Source organism: Hyla sarda, unplaced genomic scaffold (assembly GCF_029499605.1).
Source record: "Hyla sarda isolate aHylSar1 unplaced genomic scaffold, aHylSar1.hap1 scaffold_1713, whole genome shotgun sequence".
NCBI classification, from domain to species: Eukaryota; Metazoa; Chordata; class Amphibia; order Anura; family Hylidae; genus Hyla; species Hyla sarda.
The window spans coordinates 39,035-61,947 of NW_026608353.1; the positions used below are offsets into that span (position 1 = coordinate 39,035).

The following is a 22,913-nucleotide window of genomic DNA, read 5'->3' on the forward strand; positions in this document are numbered from 1 at the left end:
GCGGGTGGGTGCTGAATGTTCCTAATTGACAAAATAAGATTAATGCTTATGAAGAAATATAAAATCTCATCCCTTCCCCAATATCGCGCCACACCCCTACCCCTTAATTCCCTGGTTGAACGTGATGGACATATGTCTTTTTTCGACCGTACTAACTATGTAACTATGTAACATAACATGGGGGGGGGTCTCCTGGCTGTTCACACAGGTGTGTCATTGCTGTACATTGACCATGCATTGCTTCTGTGGTATTGCAAAGGCAAAGACAAATGCTTCCAGCCATCCATTGCACTAATGGATTGGTCATCAGCTGGCTGTCTATGTCCCGCATCAATATAGACCAAAGTACAGAGGGTTAGGCTATGCTATTGTGCACCTACCTGATGCATCAGAAGGTGCGAGGCCCTTGCTAAATTCTGTGCACAGACTTTGAGATCTATGCTTTAGACTGTATCTAAACCTGCTCCAACATGGACTGACATTCTGGCCTACTTTCAGCCGATGCGACTTGTCTGTCGCTGAACAGTCGCTTTTTATGTATTCAGCACCTATGTATAATGTTGTAAAAATGCTCTAGAAGCTAAAGTCGCAGAAATGTCACACATATTTGGCCTGCAACTTTCTGTGCGACAAATTCAGACAGGAAAAATCAGTATAAATCCTTAGAAAATTATCCCCCAGTGTCTCCATCTGCTGGCGGTATTGAATAAGCATTGCTGCACTGATGGGGTATGCATTAGACGAAAAAAAAGAAGAAAAAGAAGAATAATACGCCCAGAAAAGAGGCGAAAAGGAGAAAAACGTAAAAAAACGTGAAAAAAAAGTAAGAGGAAGAGAAGGGAAAAAAAGGTGGAAATGGGTTTAAAAGTGATTTCGGCGGAGAAATATATATATATATATATATATATATATATATATATATATATATGCGCACACACACACATAGATATAAACGTATTCTCCGTTGAGATATTGCAGCCGCTGCTGTGTCCAGGCCCAGGAGCCTTAGCACTGTGCTGTGATGTCACTCAATACCACTGACATCACTAGGTGTAAACAACATCTCTCCTTTGCTGTGTATGTGACTATGGAGCTGTTTGGTGATGTCGTCTATTACGGCCTTCATAGAAGCAACAGGAGATTGTTGCATCCATCTTGAACCCTCAGAACTACAGTGCTATGATGTCACTCACTTCCACAGGCCTTGCAGAGTGTAAACAACAACAACCCAGCTTTGTTGTGTATGTAACCAAAGGGATTTGTGATGTCACCTAGAACCTTCACAGCAGCGACAGCTTTATGAGGAGCATCAGCACTGCTCTGCCTGAGCAGAACCATCACCGCCATAGGTTGTCAAATAACCCGGATTTAACCCACACAGGTAAGTCCAATGGGGTGCAGGCATGTCCTCTATGCTTACAGCTTCCCGCGGGTGTTGGTTTGATACCGTTTGGGGACAGCCAAGGAGGCATCTGCAGGCAACAAAGGTAGGTGTGTGCTTGTGTGTGTGTTTCCTATGCAGATCCTAAGCCCAGTGTCACATGCAAGTAGGAGGAGTAAGAAGGGTTCCTGGCAAATCCGGGTTATGGATTGCATTTAAAAAGGCCCCGTGGGAGTGCAATGGGCCCCTGTCTTGCTGCTTAGCAATAATGGTATGGGTTTAGGTTCTGCTGTGTGTACTGGTGGTTGACTGCCCCCCAGCCCAGAGTGTGCATGGAAAATTGTCTGGCAGCCTCCCTGACAGCAAGCAGTGATAGTGCCCATGAAGGGGACCTTGTTGGGCCCGCCCCTTTCACGGTTATCGCTTCTCGGCCTTTTGGCTAAGATCAAGTGTAGTATCTGTTCTTATCAGTTTAATATCTGATACGTCCCCTATCTGGGGACCATATATTAAATGGATTTTTGAGAACGGGGGCCGATTTCGAAGCTTGCTTCCGTCGCCCTATGCATTGACCCGATATGGCAGTATCTTCGGGTACAGTGCACCACCCCCTTACAGGGTTAAAAAGAAAGATTCCTACTTTCATTGCTACCTGCTTGCTGGCTAGCCAGCTAGCCAGCCCTGTGGGCCTTGCTGCTGCTGCAGCCAAAAAACAAAAGGTGGTGCTGCTGCTGCTTCTGCTGCTTCTGCTTGTGTCTGGCCCCTGTTGGAGCGTCCAGGCACAGGACTTCTGCTGCTGCTGACTAAATGGCCTCCTTAATTGGATCATTTGAGTAGCCAGCACACCTGTGCAGGTAGGGCATGACATGATAGGCAGCTGCCTTGATAGCGGGTGGGTGCTGAATGTTCCTAATTGACAAAATAAGATTAATGCTTATGAAGAAATATAAAATCTCATCCCTTCCCCAATATCGCGCCACACCCCTACCCCTTAATTCCCTGGTTGAACGTGATGGACATATGTCTTTTTTCGACCGTACTAACTATGTAACTATGTAACATAACATGGGGGGGGGGGGGGGGTCTCCTGGCTGTTCACACAGGTGTGTCATTGCTGTACATTGACCATGCATTGCTTCTGTGGTATTGCAAAGGCAAAGACAAATGCTTCCAGCCATCCATTGCACTAATGGATTGGTCATCAGCTGGCTGTCTATGTCCCGCATCAATATAGACCAAAGTACAGAGGGTTAGGCTATGCTATTGTGCACCTACCTGATGCATCAGAAGGTGCGAGGCCCTTGCTAAATTCTGTGCACAGACTTTGAGATCTATGCTTTAGACTGTATCTAAACCTGCTCCAACATGGACTGACATTCTGGCCTACTTTCAGCCGATGCGACTTGTCTGTCGCTGAACAGTCGCTTTTTATGTATTCAGCACCTATGTATAATGTTGTAAAAATGCTCTAGAAGCTAAAGTCGCAGAAATGTCACACATATTTGGCCTGCAACTTTCTGTGCGACAAATTCAGACAGGAAAAATCAGTATAAATCCTTAGAAAATTATCCCCCAGTGTCTCCATCTGCTGGCGGTATTGAATAAGCATTGCTGCACTGATGGGGTATGCATTAGACGAAAAAAAAGAAGAAAAAGAAGAATAATACGCCCAGAAAAGAGGCGAAAAGGAGAAAAACGTAAAAAAACGTGAAAAAAAAGTAAGAGGAAGAGAAGGGAAAAAAAGGTGGAAATGGGTTTAAAAGTGATTTCGGCGGAGAAATATATATATATATATATATATATATATATATATATATATATATATATATATATGCGCACACACACACATAGATATAAACGTATTCTCCGTTGAGATATTGCAGCCGCTGCTGTGTCCAGGCCCAGGAGCCTTAGCACTGTGCTGTGATGTCACTCAATACCACTGACATCACTAGGTGTAAACAACATCTCTCCTTTGCTGTGTATGTGACTATGGAGCTGTTTGGTGATGTCGTCTATTACGGCCTTCATAGAAGCAACAGGAGATTGTTGCATCCATCTTGAACCCTCAGAACTACAGTGCTATGATGTCACTCACTTCCACAGGCCTTGCAGAGTGTAAACAACAACAACCCAGCTTTGTTGTGTATGTAACCAAAGGGATTTGTGATGTCACCTAGAACCTTCACAGCAGCGACAGCTTTATGAGGAGCATCAGCACTGCTCTGCCTGAGCAGAACCATCACCGCCATAGGTTGTCAAATAACCCGGATTTAACCCACACAGGTAAGTCCAATGGGGTGCAGGCATGTCCTCTATGCTTACAGCTTCCCGTGGGTGTTGGTTTGATACCGTTTGGGGACAGCCAAGGAGGCATCTGCAGGCAACAAAGGTAGGTGTGTGCTTGTGTGTGTGTTTCCTATGCAGATCCTAAGCCCAGTGTCACATGCAAGTAGGAGGAGTAAGAAGGGTTCCTGGCAAATCCGGGTTATGGATTGCATTTAAAAAGGCCCCGTGGGAGTGCAATGGGCCCCTGTCTTGCTGCTTAGCAATAATGGTATGGGTTTAGGTTCTGCTGTGTGTACTGGTGGTTGACTGCCCCCCAGCCCAGAGTGTGCATGGAAAATTGTCTGGCAGCCTCCCTGACAGCAAGCAGTGATAGTGCCCATGAAGGGGACCTTGTTGGGCCCGCCCCTTTCACGGTTATCGCTTCTCGGCCTTTTGGCTAAGATCAAGTGTAGTATCTGTTCTTATCAGTTTAATATCTGATACGTCCCCTATCTGGGGACCATATATTAAATGGATTTTTGAGAACGGGGGCCGATTTCGAAGCTTGCTTCCGTCGCCCTATGCATTGACCCGATATGGCAGTATCTTCGGGTACAGTGCACCACCCCCTTACAGGGTTAAAAAGAAAGATTCCTACTTTCATTGCTACCTGCTTGCTGGCTAGCCAGCTAGCCAGCCCTGTGGGCCTTGCTGCTGCTGCAGCCAAAAAACAAAAGGTGGTGCTGCTGCTGCTTCTGCTGCTTCTGCTTGTGTCTGGCCCCTGTTGGAGCGTCCAGGCACAGGACTTCTGCTGCTGCTGACTAAATGGCCTCCTTAATTGGATCATTTGAGTAGCCAGCACACCTGTGCAGGTAGGGCATGACATGATAGGCAGCTGCCTTGATAGCGGGTGGGTGCTGAATGTTAATAATTGACAAAATAAGATTAATGCTTATGAAGAAATATAAAATCTCATCCCTTCCCCAATATCGCGCCACACCCCTACCCCTTAGTTCCCTGGTTGAACGTGATGGACATATGTCTTTTTTCGACCGTACTAACTATGTAACTATGTAACATAACATGGGGGGGGGGGGGGGGGGGGGTCTCCTGGCTGTTCACACAGGTGTGTCATTGCTGTACATTGACCATGCATTGCTTCTGTGGTATTGCAAAGGCAAAGACAAATGCTTCCAGCCATCCATTGCACTAATGGATTGGTCATCAGCTGGCTGTCTATGTCCCGCATCAATATAGACCAAAGTACAGAGGGTTAGGCTATGCTATTGTGCACCTACCTGATGCATCAGAAGGTGCGAGGCCCTTGCTAAATTCTGTGCACAGACTTTGAGATCTATGCTTTAGACTGTATCTAAACCTGCTCCAACATGGACTGACATTCTGGCCTACTTTCAGCCGATGCGACTTGTCTGTCGCTGAACAGTCGCTTTTTATGTATTCAGCACCTATGTATAATGTTGTAAAAATGCTCTAGAAGCTAAAGTCGCAGAAATGTCACACATATTTGGCCTGCAACTTTCTGTGCGACAAATTCAGACAGGAAAAATCAGTATAAATCCTTAGAAAATTATCCCCCAGTGTCTCCATCTGCTGGCGGTATTGAATAAGCATTGCTGCACTGATGGGGTATGCATTAGACGAAAAAAAAGAAGAAAAAGAAGAAGAATACGCCCAGAAAAGAGGCGAAAAGGAGAAAAACGTAAAAAAACGTGAAAAAAAAGTAAGAGGAAGAGAAGGGAAAAAAAGGTGGAAATGGGTTTAAAAGTGATTTCGGCGGAGAAATATATATATATATATATATATATATATATATATATATATATATATATGCGCACACACACACATAGATATAAACGTATTCTCCGTTGAGATATTGCAGCCGCTGCTGTGTCCAGGCCCAGGAGCCTTAGCACTGTGCTGTGATGTCACTCAATACCACTGACATCACTAGGTGTAAACAACATCTCTCCTTTGCTGTGTATGTGACTATGGAGCTGTTTGGTGATGTCGTCTATTACGGCCTTCATAGAAGCAACAGGAGATTGTTGCATCCATCTTGAACCCTCAGAACTACAGTGCTATGATGTCACTCACTTCCACAGGCCTTGCAGAGTGTAAACAACAACAACCCAGCTTTGTTGTGTATGTAACCAAAGGGATTTGTGATGTCACCTAGAACCTTCACAGCAGCGACAGCTTTATGAGGAGCATCAGCACTGCTCTGCCTGAGCAGAACCATCACCGCCATAGGTTGTCAAATAACCCGGATTTAACCCACACAGGTAAGTCCAATGGGGTGCAGGCATGTCCTCTATGCTTACAGCTTCCCGTGGGTGTTGGTTTGATACCGTTTGGGGACAGCCAAGGAGGCATCTGCAGGCAACAAAGGTAGGTGTGTGCTTGTGTGTGTGTTTCCTATGCAGATCCTAAGCCCAGTGTCACATGCAAGTAGGAGGAGTAAGAAGGGTTCCTGGCAAATCCGGGTTATGGATTGCATTTAAAAAGGCCCCGTGGGAGTGCAATGGGCCCCTGTCTTGCTGCTTAGCAATAATGGTATGGGTTTAGGTTCTGCTGTGTGTACTGGTGGTTGACTGCCCCCCAGCCCAGAGTGTGCATGGAAAATTGTCTGGCAGCCTCCCTGACAGCAAGCAGTGATAGTGTCCATGAAGGGGACCTTGTTGGGCCCGCCCCTTTCACGGTTATCGCTTCTCGGCCTTTTGGCTAAGATCAAGTGTAGTATCTGTTCTTATCAGTTTAATATCTGATACGTCCCCTATCTGGGGACCATATATTAAATGGATTTTTGAGAACGGGGGCCGATTTCGAAGCTTGCTTCCGTCGCCCTATGCATTGACCCGATATGGCAGTATCTTCGGGTACAGTGCACCACCCCCTTACAGGGTTAAAAAGAAAGATTCCTACTTTCATTGCTACCTGCTTGCTGGCTAGCCAGCTAGCCAGCCCTGTGGGCCTTGCTGCTGCTGCAGCCAAAAAACAAAAGGTGGTGCTGCTGCTGCTTCTGCTGCTTCTGCTTGTGTCTGGCCCCTGTTGGAGCGTCCAGGCACAGGACTTCTGCTGCTGCTGACTAAATGGCCTCCTTAATTGGATCATTTGAGTAGCCAGCACACCTGTGCAGGTAGGGCATGACATGATAGGCAGCTGCCTTGATAGCGGGTGGGTGCTGAATGTTCCTAATTGACAAAATAAGATTAATGCTTATGAAGAAATATAAAATCTCATCCCTTCCCCAATATCGCGCCACACCCCTACCCCTTAATTCCCTGGTTGAACGTGATGGACATATGTCTTTTTTCGACCGTACTAACTATGTAACTATGTAACATAACATGGGGGGGGGGGGGGGGGGGTCTCCTGGCTGTTCACACAGGTGTGTCATTGCTGTACATTGACCATGCATTGCTTCTGTGGTATTGCAAAGGCAAAGACAAATGCTTCCAGCCATCCATTGCACTAATGGATTGGTCATCAGCTGGCTGTCTATGTCCCGCATCAATATAGACCAAAGTACAGAGGGTTAGGCTATGCTATTGTGCACCTACCTGATGCATCAGAAGGTGCGAGGCCCTTGCTAAATTCTGTGCACAGACTTTGAGATCTATGCTTTAGACTGTATCTAAACCTGCTCCAACATGGACTGACATTCTGGCCTACTTTCAGCCGATGCGACTTGTCTGTCGCTGAACAGTCGCTTTTTATGTATTCAGCACCTATGTATAATGTTGTAAAAATGCTCTAGAAGCTAAAGTCGCAGAAATGTCACACATATTTGGCCTGCAACTTTCTGTGCGACAAATTCAGACAGGAAAAATCAGTATAAATCCTTAGAAAATTATCCCCCAGTGTCTCCATCTGCTGGCGGTATTGAATAAGCATTGCTGCACTGATGGGGTATGCATTAGACGAAAAAAAAGAAGAAAAAGAAGAATAATACGCCCAGAAAAGAGGCGAAAAGGAGAAAAACGTAAAAAAACGTGAAAAAAAAGTAAGAGGAAGAGAAGGGAAAAAAAGGTGGAAATGGGTTTAAAAGTGATTTCGGCGGAGAAATATATATATATATATATATATATATATATATATGCGCACACACACACATAGATATAAACGTATTCTCCGTTGAGATATTGCAGCCGCTGCTGTGTCCAGGCCCAGGAGCCTTAGCACTGTGCTGTGATGTCACTCAATACCACTGACATCACTAGGTGTAAACAACATCTCTCCTTTGCTGTGTATGTGACTATGGAGCTGTTTGGTGATGTCGTCTATTACGGCCTTCATAGAAGCAACAGGAGATTGTTGCATCCATCTTGAACCCTCAGAACTACAGTGCTATGATGTCACTCACTTCCACAGGCCTTGCAGAGTGTAAACAACAACAACCCAGCTTTGTTGTGTATGTAACCAAAGGGATTTGTGATGTCACCTAGAACCTTCACAGCAGCGACAGCTTTATGAGGAGCATCAGCACTGCTCTGCCTGAGCAGAACCATCACCGCCATAGGTTGTCAAATAACCCGGATTTAACCCACACAGGTAAGTCCAATGGGGTGCAGGCATGTCCTCTATGCTTACAGCTTCCCGTGGGTGTTGGTTTGATACCGTTTGGGGACAGCCAAGGAGGCATCTGCAGGCAACAAAGGTAGGTGTGTGCTTGTGTGTGTGTTTCCTATGCAGATCCTAAGCCCAGTGTCACATGCAAGTAGGAGGAGTAAGAAGGGTTCCTGGCAAATCCGGGTTATGGATTGCATTTAAAAAGGCCCCGTGGGAGTGCAATGGGCCCCTGTCTTGCTGCTTAGCAATAATGGTATGGGTTTAGGTTCTGCTGTGTGTACTGGTGGTTGACTGCCCCCCAGCCCAGAGTGTGCATGGAAAATTGTCTGGCAGCCTCCCTGACAGCAAGCAGTGATAGTGCCCATGAAGGGGACCTTGTTGGGCCCGCCCCTTTCACGGTTATCGCTTCTCGGCCTTTTGGCTAAGATCAAGTGTAGTATCTGTTCTTATCAGTTTAATATCTGATACGTCCCCTATCTGGGGACCATATATTAAATGGATTTTTGAGAACGGGGGCCGATTTCGAAGCTTGCTTCCGTCGCCCTATGCATTGACCCGATATGGCAGTATCTTCGGGTACAGTGCACCACCCCCTTACAGGGTTAAAAAGAAAGATTCCTACTTTCATTGCTACCTGCTTGCTGGCTAGCCAGCTAGCCAGCCCTGTGGGCCTTGCTGCTGCTGCAGCCAAAAAACAAAAGGTGGTGCTGCTGCTGCTTCTGCTGCTTCTGCTTGTGTCTGGCCCCTGTTGGAGCGTCCAGGCACAGGACTTCTGCTGCTGCTGACTAAATGGCCTCCTTAATTGGATCATTTGAGTAGCCAGCACACCTGTGCAGGTAGGGCATGACATGATAGGCAGCTGCCTTGATAGCGGGTGGGTGCTGAATGTTCCTAATTGACAAAATAAGATTAATGCTTATGAAGAAATATAAAATCTCATCCCTTCCCCAATATCGCGCCACACCCCTACCCCTTAATTCCCTGGTTGAACGTGATGGACATATGTCTTTTTTCGACCGTACTAACTATGTAACTATGTAACATAACATGGGGGGGGGGGGGGGGGGTCTCCTGGCTGTTCACACAGGTGTGTCATTGCTGTACATTGACCATGCATTGCTTCTGTGGTATTGCAAAGGCAAAGACAAATGCTTCCAGCCATCCATTGCACTAATGGATTGGTCATCAGCTGGCTGTCTATGTCCCGCATCAATATAGACCAAAGTACAGAGGGTTAGGCTATGCTATTGTGCACCTACCTGATGCATCAGAAGGTGCGAGGCCCTTGCTAAATTCTGTGCACAGACTTTGAGATCTATGCTTTAGACTGTATCTAAACCTGCTCCAACATGGACTGACATTCTGGCCTACTTTCAGCCGATGCGACTTGTCTGTCGCTGAACAGTCGCTTTTTATGTATTCAGCACCTATGTATAATGTTGTAAAAATGCTCTAGAAGCTAAAGTCGCAGAAATGTCACACATATTTGGCCTGCAACTTTCTGTGCGACAAATTCAGACAGGAAAAATCAGTATAAATCCTTAGAAAATTATCCCCCAGTGTCTCCATCTGCTGGCGGTATTGAATAAGCATTGCTGCACTGATGGGGTATGCATTAGACGAAAAAAAAGAAGAAAAAGAAGAATAATACGCCCAGAAAAGAGGCGAAAAGGAGAAAAACGTAAAAAAACGTGAAAAAAAAGTAAGAGGAAGAGAAGGGAAAAAAAGGTGGAAATGGGTTTAAAAGTGATTTCGGCGGAGAAATATATATATATATATATATATATATATATATATATATATATATGCGCACACACACACATAGATATAAACGTATTCTCCGTTGAGATATTGCAGCCGCTGCTGTGTCCAGGCCCAGGAGCCTTAGCACTGTGCTGTGATGTCACTCAATACCACTGACATCACTAGGTGTAAACAACATCTCTCCTTTGCTGTGTATGTGACTATGGAGCTGTTTGGTGATGTCGTCTATTACGGCCTTCATAGAAGCAACAGGAGATTGTTGCATCCATCTTGAACCCTCAGAACTACAGTGCTATGATGTCACTCACTTCCACAGGCCTTGCAGAGTGTAAACAACAACAACCCAGCTTTGTTGTGTATGTAACCAAAGGGATTTGTGATGTCACCTAGAACCTTCACAGCAGCGACAGCTTTATGAGGAGCATCAGCACTGCTCTGCCTGAGCAGAACCATCACCGCCATAGGTTGTCAAATAACCCGGATTTAACCCACACAGGTAAGTCCAATGGGGTGCAGGCATGTCCTCTATGCTTACAGCTTCCCGTGGGTGTTGGTTTGATACCGTTTGGGGACAGCCAAGGAGGCATCTGCAGGCAACAAAGGTAGGTGTGTGCTTGTGTGTGTGTTTCCTATGCAGATCCTAAGCCCAGTGTCACATGCAAGTAGGAGGAGTAAGAAGGGTTCCTGGCAAATCCGGGTTATGGATTGCATTTAAAAAGGCCCCGTGGGAGTGCAATGGGCCCCTGTCTTGCTGCTTAGCAATAATGGTATGGGTTTAGGTTCTGCTGTGTGTACTGGTGGTTGACTGCCCCCCAGCCCAGAGTGTGCATGGAAAATTGTCTGGCAGCCTCCCTGACAGCAAGCAGTGATAGTGCCCATGAAGGGGACCTTGTTGGGCCCGCCCCTTTCACGGTTATCGCTTCTCGGCCTTTTGGCTAAGATCAAGTGTAGTATCTGTTCTTATCAGTTTAATATCTGATACGTCCCCTATCTGGGGACCATATATTAAATGGATTTTTGAGAACGGGGGCCGATTTCGAAGCTTGCTTCCGTCGCCCTATGCATTGACCCGATATGGCAGTATCTTCGGGTACAGTGCACCACCCCCTTACAGGGTTAAAAAGAAAGATTCCTACTTTCATTGCTACCTGCTTGCTGGCTAGCCAGCTAGCCAGCCCTGTGGGCCTTGCTGCTGCTGCAGCCAAAAAACAAAAGGTGGTGCTGCTGCTGCTTCTGCTGCTTCTGCTTGTGTCTGGCCCCTGTTGGAGCGTCCAGGCACAGGACTTCTGCTGCTGCTGACTAAATGGCCTCCTTAATTGGATCATTTGAGTAGCCAGCACACCTGTGCAGGTAGGGCATGACATGATAGGCAGCTGCCTTGATAGCGGGTGGGTGCTGAATGTTCCTAATTGACAAAATAAGATTAATGCTTATGAAGAAATATAAAATCTCATCCCTTCCCCAATATCGCGCCACACCCCTACCCCTTAATTCCCTGGTTGAACGTGATGGACATATGTCTTTTTTCGACCGTACTAACTATGTAACTATGTAACATAACATGGGGGGGGGGGGGGGGTCTCCTGGCTGTTCACACAGGTGTGTCATTGCTGTACATTGACCATGCATTGCTTCTGTGGTATTGCAAAGGCAAAGACAAATGCTTCCAGCCATCCATTGCACTAATGGATTGGTCATCAGCTGGCTGTCTATGTCCCGCATCAATATAGACCAAAGTACAGAGGGTTAGGCTATGCTATTGTGCACCTACCTGATGCATCAGAAGGTGCGAGGCCCTTGCTAAATTCTGTGCACAGACTTTGAGATCTATGCTTTAGACTGTATCTAAACCTGCTCCAACATGGACTGACATTCTGGCCTACTTTCAGCCGATGCGACTTGTCTGTCGCTGAACAGTCGCTTTTTATGTATTCAGCACCTATGTATAATGTTGTAAAAATGCTCTAGAAGCTAAAGTCGCAGAAATGTCACACATATTTGGCCTGCAACTTTCTGTGCGACAAATTCAGACAGGAAAAATCAGTATAAATCCTTAGAAAATTATCCCCCAGTGTCTCCATCTGCTGGCGGTATTGAATAAGCATTGCTGCACTGATGGGGTATGCATTAGACGAAAAAAAAGAAGAAAAAGAAGAATAATACGCCCAGAAAAGAGGCGAAAAGGAGAAAAACGTAAAAAAACGTGAAAAAAAAGTAAGAGGAAGAGAAGGGAAAAAAAGGTGGAAATGGGTTTAAAAGTGATTTCGGCGGAGAAATATATATATATATATATATATATATATATATATATATATATATATATATATATATGCGCACACACACACATAGATATAAACGTATTCTCCGTTGAGATATTGCAGCCGCTGCTGTGTCCAGGCCCAGGAGCCTTAGCACTGTGCTGTGATGTCACTCAATACCACTGACATCACTAGGTGTAAACAACATCTCTCCTTTGCTGTGTATGTGACTATGGAGCTGTTTGGTGATGTCGTCTATTACGGCCTTCATAGAAGCAACAGGAGATTGTTGCATCCATCTTGAACCCTCAGAACTACAGTGCTATGATGTCACTCACTTCCACAGGCCTTGCAGAGTGTAAACAACAACAACCCAGCTTTGTTGTGTATGTAACCAAAGGGATTTGTGATGTCACCTAGAACCTTCACAGCAGCGACAGCTTTATGAGGAGCATCAGCACTGCTCTGCCTGAGCAGAACCATCACCGCCATAGGTTGTCAAATAACCCGGATTTAACCCACACAGGTAAGTCCAATGGGGTGCAGGCATGTCCTCTATGCTTACAGCTTCCCGTGGGTGTTGGTTTGATACCGTTTGGGGACAGCCAAGGAGGCATCTGCAGGCAACAAAGGTAGGTGTGTGCTTGTGTGTGTGTTTCCTATGCAGATCCTAAGCCCAGTGTCACATGCAAGTAGGAGGAGTAAGAAGGGTTCCTGGCAAATCCGGGTTATGGATTGCATTTAAAAAGGCCCCGTGGGAGTGCAATGGGCCCCTGTCTTGCTGCTTAGCAATAATGGTATGGGTTTAGGTTCTGCTGTGTGTACTGGTGGTTGACTGCCCCCCAGCCCAGAGTGTGCATGGAAAATTGTCTGGCAGCCTCCCTGACAGCAAGCAGTGATAGTGCCCATGAAGGGGACCTTGTTGGGCCCGCCCCTTTCACGGTTATCGCTTCTCGGCCTTTTGGCTAAGATCAAGTGTAGTATCTGTTCTTATCAGTTTAATATCTGATACGTCCCCTATCTGGGGACCATATATTAAATGGATTTTTGAGAACGGGGGCCGATTTCGAAGCTTGCTTCCGTCGCCCTATGCATTGACCCGATATGGCAGTATCTTCGGGTACAGTGCACCACCCCCTTACAGGGTTAAAAAGAAAGATTCCTACTTTCATTGCTACCTGCTTGCTGGCTAGCCAGCTAGCCAGCCCTGTGGGCCTTGCTGCTGCTGCAGCCAAAAAACAAAAGGTGGTGCTGCTGCTGCTTCTGCTGCTTCTGCTTGTGTCTGGCCCCTGTTGGAGCGTCCAGGCACAGGACTTCTGCTGCTGCTGACTAAATGGCCTCCTTAATTGGATCATTTGAGTAGCCAGCACACCTGTGCAGGTAGGGCATGACATGATAGGCAGCTGCCTTGATAGCGGGTGGGTGCTGAATGTTAATAATTGACAAAATAAGATTAATGCTTATGAAGAAATATAAAATCTCATCCCTTCCCCAATATCGCGCCACACCCCTACCCCTTAGTTCCCTGGTTGAACGTGATGGACATATGTCTTTTTTCGACCGTACTAACTATGTAACTATGTAACATAACATGGGGGGGGGGGGGGGGGGGGTCTCCTGGCTGTTCACACAGGTGTGTCATTGCTGTACATTGACCATGCATTGCTTCTGTGGTATTGCAAAGGCAAAGACAAATGCTTCCAGCCATCCATTGCACTAATGGATTGGTCATCAGCTGGCTGTCTATGTCCCGCATCAATATAGACCAAAGTACAGAGGGTTAGGCTATGCTATTGTGCACCTACCTGATGCATCAGAAGGTGCGAGGCCCTTGCTAAATTCTGTGCACAGACTTTGAGATCTATGCTTTAGACTGTATCTAAACCTGCTCCAACATGGACTGACATTCTGGCCTACTTTCAGCCGATGCGACTTGTCTGTCGCTGAACAGTCGCTTTTTATGTATTCAGCACCTATGTATAATGTTGTAAAAATGCTCTAGAAGCTAAAGTCGCAGAAATGTCACACATATTTGGCCTGCAACTTTCTGTGCGACAAATTCAGACAGGAAAAATCAGTATAAATCCTTAGAAAATTATCCCCCAGTGTCTCCATCTGCTGGCGGTATTGAATAAGCATTGCTGCACTGATGGGGTATGCATTAGACGAAAAAAAAGAAGAAAAAGAAGAAGAATACGCCCAGAAAAGAGGCGAAAAGGAGAAAAACGTAAAAAAACGTGAAAAAAAAGTAAGAGGAAGAGAAGGGAAAAAAAGGTGGAAATGGGTTTAAAAGTGATTTCGGCGGAGAAATATATATATATATATATATATATATATATATATATATATATATGCGCACACACACACATAGATATAAACGTATTCTCCGTTGAGATATTGCAGCCGCTGCTGTGTCCAGGCCCAGGAGCCTTAGCACTGTGCTGTGATGTCACTCAATACCACTGACATCACTAGGTGTAAACAACATCTCTCCTTTGCTGTGTATGTGACTATGGAGCTGTTTGGTGATGTCGTCTATTACGGCCTTCATAGAAGCAACAGGAGATTGTTGCATCCATCTTGAACCCTCAGAACTACAGTGCTATGATGTCACTCACTTCCACAGGCCTTGCAGAGTGTAAACAACAACAACCCAGCTTTGTTGTGTATGTAACCAAAGGGATTTGTGATGTCACCTAGAACCTTCACAGCAGCGACAGCTTTATGAGGAGCATCAGCACTGCTCTGCCTGAGCAGAACCATCACCGCCATAGGTTGTCAAATAACCCGGATTTAACCCACACAGGTAAGTCCAATGGGGTGCAGGCATGTCCTCTATGCTTACAGCTTCCCGTGGGTGTTGGTTTGATACCGTTTGGGGACAGCCAAGGAGGCATCTGCAGGCAACAAAGGTAGGTGTGTGCTTGTGTGTGTGTTTCCTATGCAGATCCTAAGCCCAGTGTCACATGCAAGTAGGAGGAGTAAGAAGGGTTCCTGGCAAATCCGGGTTATGGATTGCATTTAAAAAGGCCCCGTGGGAGTGCAATGGGCCCCTGTCTTGCTGCTTAGCAATAATGGTATGGGTTTAGGTTCTGCTGTGTGTACTGGTGGTTGACTGCCCCCCAGCCCAGAGTGTGCATGGAAAATTGTCTGGCAGCCTCCCTGACAGCAAGCAGTGATAGTGTCCATGAAGGGGACCTTGTTGGGCCCGCCCCTTTCACGGTTATCGCTTCTCGGCCTTTTGGCTAAGATCAAGTGTAGTATCTGTTCTTATCAGTTTAATATCTGATACGTCCCCTATCTGGGGACCATATATTAAATGGATTTTTGAGAACGGGGGCCGATTTCGAAGCTTGCTTCCGTCGCCCTATGCATTGACCCGATATGGCAGTATCTTCGGGTACAGTGCACCACCCCCTTACAGGGTTAAAAAGAAAGATTCCTACTTTCATTGCTACCTGCTTGCTGGCTAGCCAGCTAGCCAGCCCTGTGGGCCTTGCTGCTGCTGCAGCCAAAAAACAAAAGGTGGTGCTGCTGCTGCTTCTGCTGCTCTGCTTCTGCTTGTGTCTGGCCCCTGTTGGAGCGTCCAGGCACAGGACTTCTGCTGCTGCTGACTAAATGGCCTCCTTAATTGGATCATTTGAGTAGCCAGCACACCTGTGCAGGTAGGGCATGACATGATAGGCAGCTGCCTTGATAGCGGGTGGGTGCTGAATGTTCCTAATTGACAAAATAAGATTAATGCTTATGAAGAAATATAAAATCTCATCCCTTCCCCAATATCGCGCCACACCCCTACCCCTTAATTCCCTGGTTGAACGTGATGGACATATGTCTTTTTTCGACCGTACTAACTATGTAACTATGTAACATAACATGGGGGGGGGGGGGGGGGGTCTCCTGGCTGTTCACACAGGTGTGTCATTGCTGTACATTGACCATGCATTGCTTCTGTGGTATTGCAAAGGCAAAGACAAATGCTTCCAGCCATCCATTGCACTAATGGATTGGTCATCAGCTGGCTGTCTATGTCCCGCATCAATATAGACCAAAGTACAGAGGGTTAGGCTATGCTATTGTGCACCTACCTGATGCATCAGAAGGTGCGAGGCCCTTGCTAAATTCTGTGCACAGACTTTGAGATCTATGCTTTAGACTGTATCTAAACCTGCTCCAACATGGACTGACATTCTGGCCTACTTTCAGCCGATGCGACTTGTCTGTCGCTGAACAGTCGCTTTTTATGTATTCAGCACCTATGTATAATGTTGTAAAAATGCTCTAGAAGCTAAAGTCGCAGAAATGTCACACATATTTGGCCTGCAACTTTCTGTGCGACAAATTCAGACAGGAAAAATCAGTATAAATCCTTAGAAAATTATCCCCCAGTGTCTCCATCTGCTGGCGGTATTGAATAAGCATTGCTGCACTGATGGGGTATGCATTAGACGAAAAAAAAGAAGAAAAAGAAGAATAATACGCCCAGAAAAGAGGCGAAAAGGAGAAAAACGTAAAAAAACGTGAAAAAAAAGTAAGAGGAAGAGAAGGGAAAAAAAGGTGGAAATGGGTTTAAAAGTGATTTCGGCGGAGAAATATATATATATATATATATATATATATATATATATGCGCACACACACACATAGATATAAACGTATTCTCCGTTGAGATATTGCAGCCGCTGCTGTGTCCAGGCCCAGGAGCCTTAGCACTGTGCTGTGATGTCACTCAATACCACTGACATCACTAGGTGTAAACAACATCTCTCCTTTGCTGTGTATGTGACTATGGAGCTGTTTGGTGATGTCGTCTATTACGGCCTTCATAGAAGCAACAGGAGATTGTTGCATCCATCTTGAACCCTCAGAACTACAGTGCTATGATGTCACTCACTTCCACAGGCCTTGCAGAGTGTAAACAACAACAACCCAGCTTTGTTGTGTATGTAACCAAAGGGATTTGTGATGTCACCTAGAACCTTCACAGCAGCGACAGCTTTATGAGGAGCATCAGCACTGCTCTGCCTGAGCAGAACCATCACCGCCATAGGTTGTCAAATAACCCGGATTTAACCCACACAGGTAAGTCCAATGGGGTGCAGGCATGTCCTCTATGCTTACAGCTTCCCGTGGGTGTTGGTTTGATACCGTTTGGGGACAGCCAAGGAGGCATCTGCAGGCAACAAAGGTAGGTGTGTGCTTGTGTGTGTGTTTCCTATGCAGATCCTAAGCCCAGTGTCACATGCAAGTAGGAGGAGTAAGAAGGGTTCCTGGCAAATCCGGGTTATGGATTGCATTTAAAAAGGCCCCGTGGGAGTGCAATGGGCCCCTGTCTTGCTGCTTAGCAATAATGGTATGGGTTTAGGTTCTGCTGTGTGTACTGGTGGTTGACTGCCCCCCAGCCCAGAGTGTGCATGGAAAATTGTCTGGCAGCCTCCCTGACAGCAAGCAGTGATAGTGCCCATGAAGGGGACCTTGTTGGGCCCGCCCCTTTCACGGTTATCGCTTCTCGGCCTTTTGGCTAAGATCAAGTGTAGTATCTGTTCTTATCAGTTTAATATCTGATACGTCCCCTATCTGGGGACCATATATTAAATGGATTTTTGAGAACGGGGGCCGATTTCGAAGCTTGCTTCCGTCGCCCTATGCATTGACCCGATATGGCAGTATCTTCGGGTACAGTGCACCACCCCCTTACAGGGTTAAAAAGAAAGATTCCTACTTTCATTGCTACCTGCTTGCTGGCTAGCCAGCTAGCCAGCCCTGTGGGCCTTGCTGCTGCTGCAGCCAAAAAACAAAAGGTGGTGCTGCTGCTGCTTCTGCTGCTTCTGCTTGTGTCTGGCCCCTGTTGGAGCGTCCAGGCACAGGACTTCTGCTGCTGCTGACTAAATGGCCTCCTTAATTGGATCATTTGAGTAGCCAGCACACCTGTGCAGGTAGGGCATGACATGATAGGCAGCTGCCTTGATAGCGGGTGGGTGCTGAATGTTCCTAATTGACAAAATAAGATTAATGCTTATGAAGAAATATAAAATCTCATCCCTTCCCCAATATCGCGCCACACCCCTACCCCTTAATTCCCTGGTTGAACGTGATGGACATATGTCTTTTTTCGACCGTACTAACTATGTAACTATGTAACATAACATGGGGGGGGGGGGGGGGGGTCTCCTGGCTGTTCACACAGGTGTGTCATTGCTGTACATTGACCATGCATTGCTTCTGTGGTATTGCAAAGGCAAAGACAAATGCTTCCAGCCATCCATTGCACTAATGGATTGGTCATCAGCTGGCTGTCTATGTCCCGCATCAATATAGACCAAAGTACAGAGGGTTAGGCTATGCTATTGTGCACCTACCTGATGCATCAGAAGGTGCGAGGCCCTTGCTAAATTCTGTGCACAGACTTTGAGATCTATGCTTTAGACTGTATCTAAACCTGCTCCAACATGGACTGACATTCTGGCCTACTTTCAGCCGATGCGACTTGTCTGTCGCTGAACAGTCGCTTTTTATGTATTCAGCACCTATGTATAATGTTGTAAAAATGCTCTAGAAGCTAAAGTCGCAGAAATGTCACACATATTTGGCCTGCAACTTTCTGTGCGACAAATTCAGACAGGAAAAATCAGTATAAATCCTTAGAAAATTATCCCCCAGTGTCTCCATCTGCTGGCGGTATTGAATAAGCATTGCTGCACTGATGGGGTATGCATTAGACGAAAAAAAAGAAGAAAAAGAAGAATAATACGCCCAGAAAAGAGGCGAAAAGGAGAAAAACGTAAAAAAACGTGAAAAAAAAGTAAGAGGAAGAGAAGGGAAAAAAAGGTGGAATTTAAAAGTGATTTCGGCGGAGATATATATATATATATATATATATATATATATATATATATATATGCGCACACACACACATAGATATAAACGTATTCTCCGTTGAGATATTGCAGCCGCTGCTGTGTCCAGGCCCAGGAGCCTTGCACTGTGCTGTGATGTCACTCAATACCACTGACATCACTAGGTGTAAACAACATCTCTCCTTTGCTGTGTATGTGACTATGGAGCTGTTTGGTGATGTCGTCTATTACGGCCTTCATAGAAGCAACAGGAGATTGTTGCATCCATCTTGAACCCTCAGAACTACAGTGCTATGATGTCACTCACTTCCACAGGCCTTGCAGAGTGTAAACAACAACAACCCAGCTTTGTTGTGTATGTAACCAAAGGGATTTGTGATGTCACCTAGAACCTTCACAGCAGCGACAGCTTTATGAGGAGCATCAGCACTGCTCTGCCTGAGCAGAACCATCACCGCCATAGGTTGTCAAATAACCCGGATTTAACCCACACAGGTAAGTCCAATGGGGTGCAGGCATGTCCTCTATGCTTACAGCTTCCCGTGGGTGTTGGTTTGATACCGTTTGGGGACAGCCAAGGAGGCATCTGCAGGCAACAAAGGTAGGTGTGTGCTTGTGTGTGTGTTTCCTATGCAGATCCTAAGCCCAGTGTCACATGCAAGTAGGAGGAGTAAGAAGGGTTCCTGGCAAATCCGGGTTATGGATTGCATTTAAAAAGGCCCCGTGGGAGTGCAATGGGCCCCTGTCTTGCTGCTTAGCAATAATGGTATGGGTTTAGGTTCTGCTGTGTGTACTGGTGGTTGACTGCCCCCCAGCCCAGAGTGTGCATGGAAAATTGTCTGGCAGCCTCCCTGACAGCAAGCAGTGATAGTGCCCATGAAGGGGACCTTGTTGGGCCCGCCCCTTTCACGGTTATCGCTTCTCGGCCTTTTGGCTAAGATCAGGTGTAGTATCTGTTCTTATCAGTTTAATATCTGATACGTCCCCTATCTGGGGACCATATATTAAATGGATTTTTGAGAACGGGGGCCGATTTCGAAGCTTGCTTCCGTCGCCCTATGCATTGACCCGATATGGCAGTATCTTCGGGTACAGTGCACCACCCCCTTACAGGGTTAAAAAGAAAGATTCCTACTTTCATTGCTACCTGCTTGCTGGCTAGCCAGCTAGCCAGCCCTGTGGGCCTTGCTGCTGCTGCAGCCAAAAAACAAAAGGTGGTGCTGCTGCTGCTTCTGCTGCTTCTGCTTGTGTCTGGCCCCTGTTGGAGCGTCCAGGCACAGGACTTCTGCTGCTGCTGACTAAATGGCCTCCTTAATTGGATCATTTGAGTAGCCAGCACACCTGTGCAGGTAGGGCATGACATGATAGGCAGCTGCCTTGATAGCGGGTGGGTGCTGAATGTTCCTAATTGACAAAATAAGATTAATGCTTATGAAGAAATATAAAATCTCATCCCTTCCCCAATATCGCGCCACACCCCTACCCCTTAATTCCCTGGTTGAACGTGATGGACATATGTCTTTTTTCGACCGTACTAACTATGTAACTATGTAACATAACATGGGGGGGGGGGGGGGGGGGGTCTCCTGGCTGTTCACACAGGTGTGTCATTGCTGTACATTGACCATGCATTGCTTCTGTGGTATTGCAAAGGCAAAGACAAATGCTTCCAGCCATCCATTGCACTAATGGATTGGTCATCAGCTGGCTGTCTATGTCCCGCATCAATATAGACCAAAGTACAGAGGGTTAGGCTATGCTATTGTGCACCTACCTGATGCATCAGAAGGTGCGAGGCCCTTGCTAAATTCTGTGCACAGACTTTGAGATCTATGCTTTAGACTGTATCTAAACCTGCTCCAACATGGACTGACATTCTGGCCTACTTTCAGCCGATGCGACTTGTCTGTCGCTGAACAGTCGCTTTTTATGTATTCAGCACCTATGTATAATGTTGTAAAAATGCTCTAGAAGCTAAAGTCGCAGAAATGTCACACATATTTGGCCTGCAACTTTCTGTGCGACAAATTCAGACAGGAAAAATCAGTATAAATCCTTAGAAAATTATCCCCCAGTGTCTCCATCTGCTGGCGGTATTGAATAAGCATTGCTGCACTGATGGGGTATGCATTAGACGAAAAAAAAGAAGAAAAAGAAGAATAATACGCCCAGAAAAGAGGCGAAAAGGAGAAAAACGTAAAAAAACGTGAAAAAAAAGTAAGAGGAAGAGAAGGGAAAAAAAGGTGGAAATGGGTTTAAAAGTGATTTCGGCGGAGAAATATATATATATATATATATATATATATATATATATGCGCACACACACACATAGATATAAACGTATTCTCCGTTGAGATATTGCAGCCGCTGCTGTGTCCAGGCCCAGGAGCCTTAGCACTGTGCTGTGATGTCACTCAATACCACTGACATCACTAGGTGTAAACAACATCTCTCCTTTGCTGTGTATGTGACTATGGAGCTGTTTGGTGATGTCGTCTATTACGGCCTTCATAGAAGCAACAGGAGATTGTTGCATCCATCTTGAACCCTCAGAACTACAGTGCTATGATGTCACTCACTTCCACAGGCCTTGCAGAGTGTAAACAACAACAACCCAGCTTTGTTGTGTATGTAACCAAAGGGATTTGTGATGTCACCTAGAACCTTCACAGCAGCGACAGCTTTATGAGGAGCATCAGCACTGCTCTGCCTGAGCAGAACCATCACCGCCATAGGTTGTCAAATAACCCGGATTTAACCCACACAGGTAAGTCCAATGGGGTGCAGGCATGTCCTCTATGCTTACAGCTTCCCGTGGGTGTTGGTTTGATACCGTTTGGGGACAGCCAAGGAGGCATCTGCAGGCAACAAAGGTAGGTGTGTGCTTGTGTGTGTGTTTCCTATGCAGATCCTAAGCCCAGTGTCACATGCAAGTAGGAGGAGTAAGAAGGGTTCCTGGCAAATCCGGGTTATGGATTGCATTTAAAAAGGCCCCGTGGGAGTGCAATGGGCCCCTGTCTTGCTGCTTAGCAATAATGGTATGGGTTTAGGTTCTGCTGTGTGTACTGGTGGTTGACTGCCCCCCAGCCCAGAGTGTGCATGGAAAATTGTCTGGCAGCCTCCCTGACAGCAAGCAGTGATAGTGCCCATGAAGGGGACCTTGTTGGGCCCGCCCCTTTCACGGTTATCGCTTCTCGGCCTTTTGGCTAAGATCAAGTGTAGTATCTGTTCTTATCAGTTTAATATCTGATACGTCCCCTATCTGGGGACCATATATTAAATGGATTTTTGAGAACGGGGGCCGATTTCGAAGCTTGCTTCCGTCGCCCTATGCATTGACCCGATATGGCAGTATCTTCGGGTACAGTGCACCACCCCCTTACAGGGTTAAAAAGAAAGATTCCTACTTTCATTGCTACCTGCTTGCTGGCTAGCCAGCTAGCCAGCCCTGTGGGCCTTGCTGCTGCTGCAGCCAAAAAACAAAAGGTGGTGCTGCTGCTGCTTCTGCTGCTTCTGCTTGTGTCTGGCCCCTGTTGGAGCGTCCAGGCACAGGACTTCTGCTGCTGCTGACTAAATGGCCTCCTTAATTGGATCATTTGAGTAGCCAGCACACCTGTGCAGGTAGGGCATGACATGATAGGCAGCTGCCTTGATAGCGGGTGGGTGCTGAATGTTCCTAATTGACAAAATAAGATTAATGCTTATGAAGAAATATAAAATCTCATCCCTTCCCCAATATCGCGCCACACCCCTACCCCTTAATTCCCTGGTTGAACGTGATGGACATATGTCTTTT

At 46.2% G+C, this 22,913-nt stretch overlaps 10 non-coding genes across 10 annotated transcripts; all 10 read left to right on the top strand.

The window, feature by feature from the left end:
- The first annotated feature begins 1,800 nt into the window (after window positions 1-1,800).
- LOC130312320 (U2 spliceosomal RNA) lies at window positions 1,801-1,991 on the top strand. The gene has a single exon (XR_008860451.1). It is a non-coding gene; the product is annotated as a U2 spliceosomal RNA (small nuclear RNA).
- A 2,095-nt stretch (window positions 1,992-4,086) lies between these two features.
- On the top strand, window positions 4,087-4,277 carry LOC130312321 (U2 spliceosomal RNA). Its single transcript, XR_008860452.1, has one exon. It is a non-coding gene; the product is annotated as a U2 spliceosomal RNA (small nuclear RNA).
- Window positions 4,278-6,371: 2,094 nt separating this feature from the next.
- Window positions 6,372-6,562, top strand: LOC130312322 (U2 spliceosomal RNA). The gene has a single exon (XR_008860453.1). It is a non-coding gene; the product is annotated as a U2 spliceosomal RNA (small nuclear RNA).
- A 2,078-nt stretch (window positions 6,563-8,640) lies between these two features.
- On the top strand, window positions 8,641-8,831 carry LOC130312323 (U2 spliceosomal RNA). Its single transcript, XR_008860455.1, has one exon. It is a non-coding gene; the product is annotated as a U2 spliceosomal RNA (small nuclear RNA).
- A 2,087-nt stretch (window positions 8,832-10,918) lies between these two features.
- LOC130312324 (U2 spliceosomal RNA) lies at window positions 10,919-11,109 on the top strand. The gene has a single exon (XR_008860456.1). It is a non-coding gene; the product is annotated as a U2 spliceosomal RNA (small nuclear RNA).
- Window positions 11,110-13,206: 2,097 nt separating this feature from the next.
- LOC130312325 (U2 spliceosomal RNA) lies at window positions 13,207-13,397 on the top strand. Its single transcript, XR_008860457.1, has one exon. It is a non-coding gene; the product is annotated as a U2 spliceosomal RNA (small nuclear RNA).
- A 2,089-nt stretch (window positions 13,398-15,486) lies between these two features.
- LOC130312326 (U2 spliceosomal RNA) lies at window positions 15,487-15,677 on the top strand. The gene has a single exon (XR_008860458.1). It is a non-coding gene; the product is annotated as a U2 spliceosomal RNA (small nuclear RNA).
- A 2,084-nt stretch (window positions 15,678-17,761) lies between these two features.
- Window positions 17,762-17,952, top strand: LOC130312327 (U2 spliceosomal RNA). The gene has a single exon (XR_008860459.1). It is a non-coding gene; the product is annotated as a U2 spliceosomal RNA (small nuclear RNA).
- Window positions 17,953-20,031: 2,079 nt separating this feature from the next.
- LOC130312332 (U2 spliceosomal RNA) lies at window positions 20,032-20,222 on the top strand. Its single transcript, XR_008860465.1, has one exon. It is a non-coding gene; the product is annotated as a U2 spliceosomal RNA (small nuclear RNA).
- A 2,081-nt stretch (window positions 20,223-22,303) lies between these two features.
- Window positions 22,304-22,494, top strand: LOC130312328 (U2 spliceosomal RNA). The gene has a single exon (XR_008860461.1). It is a non-coding gene; the product is annotated as a U2 spliceosomal RNA (small nuclear RNA).
- Window positions 22,495-22,913: the final 419 nt, after the last annotated feature.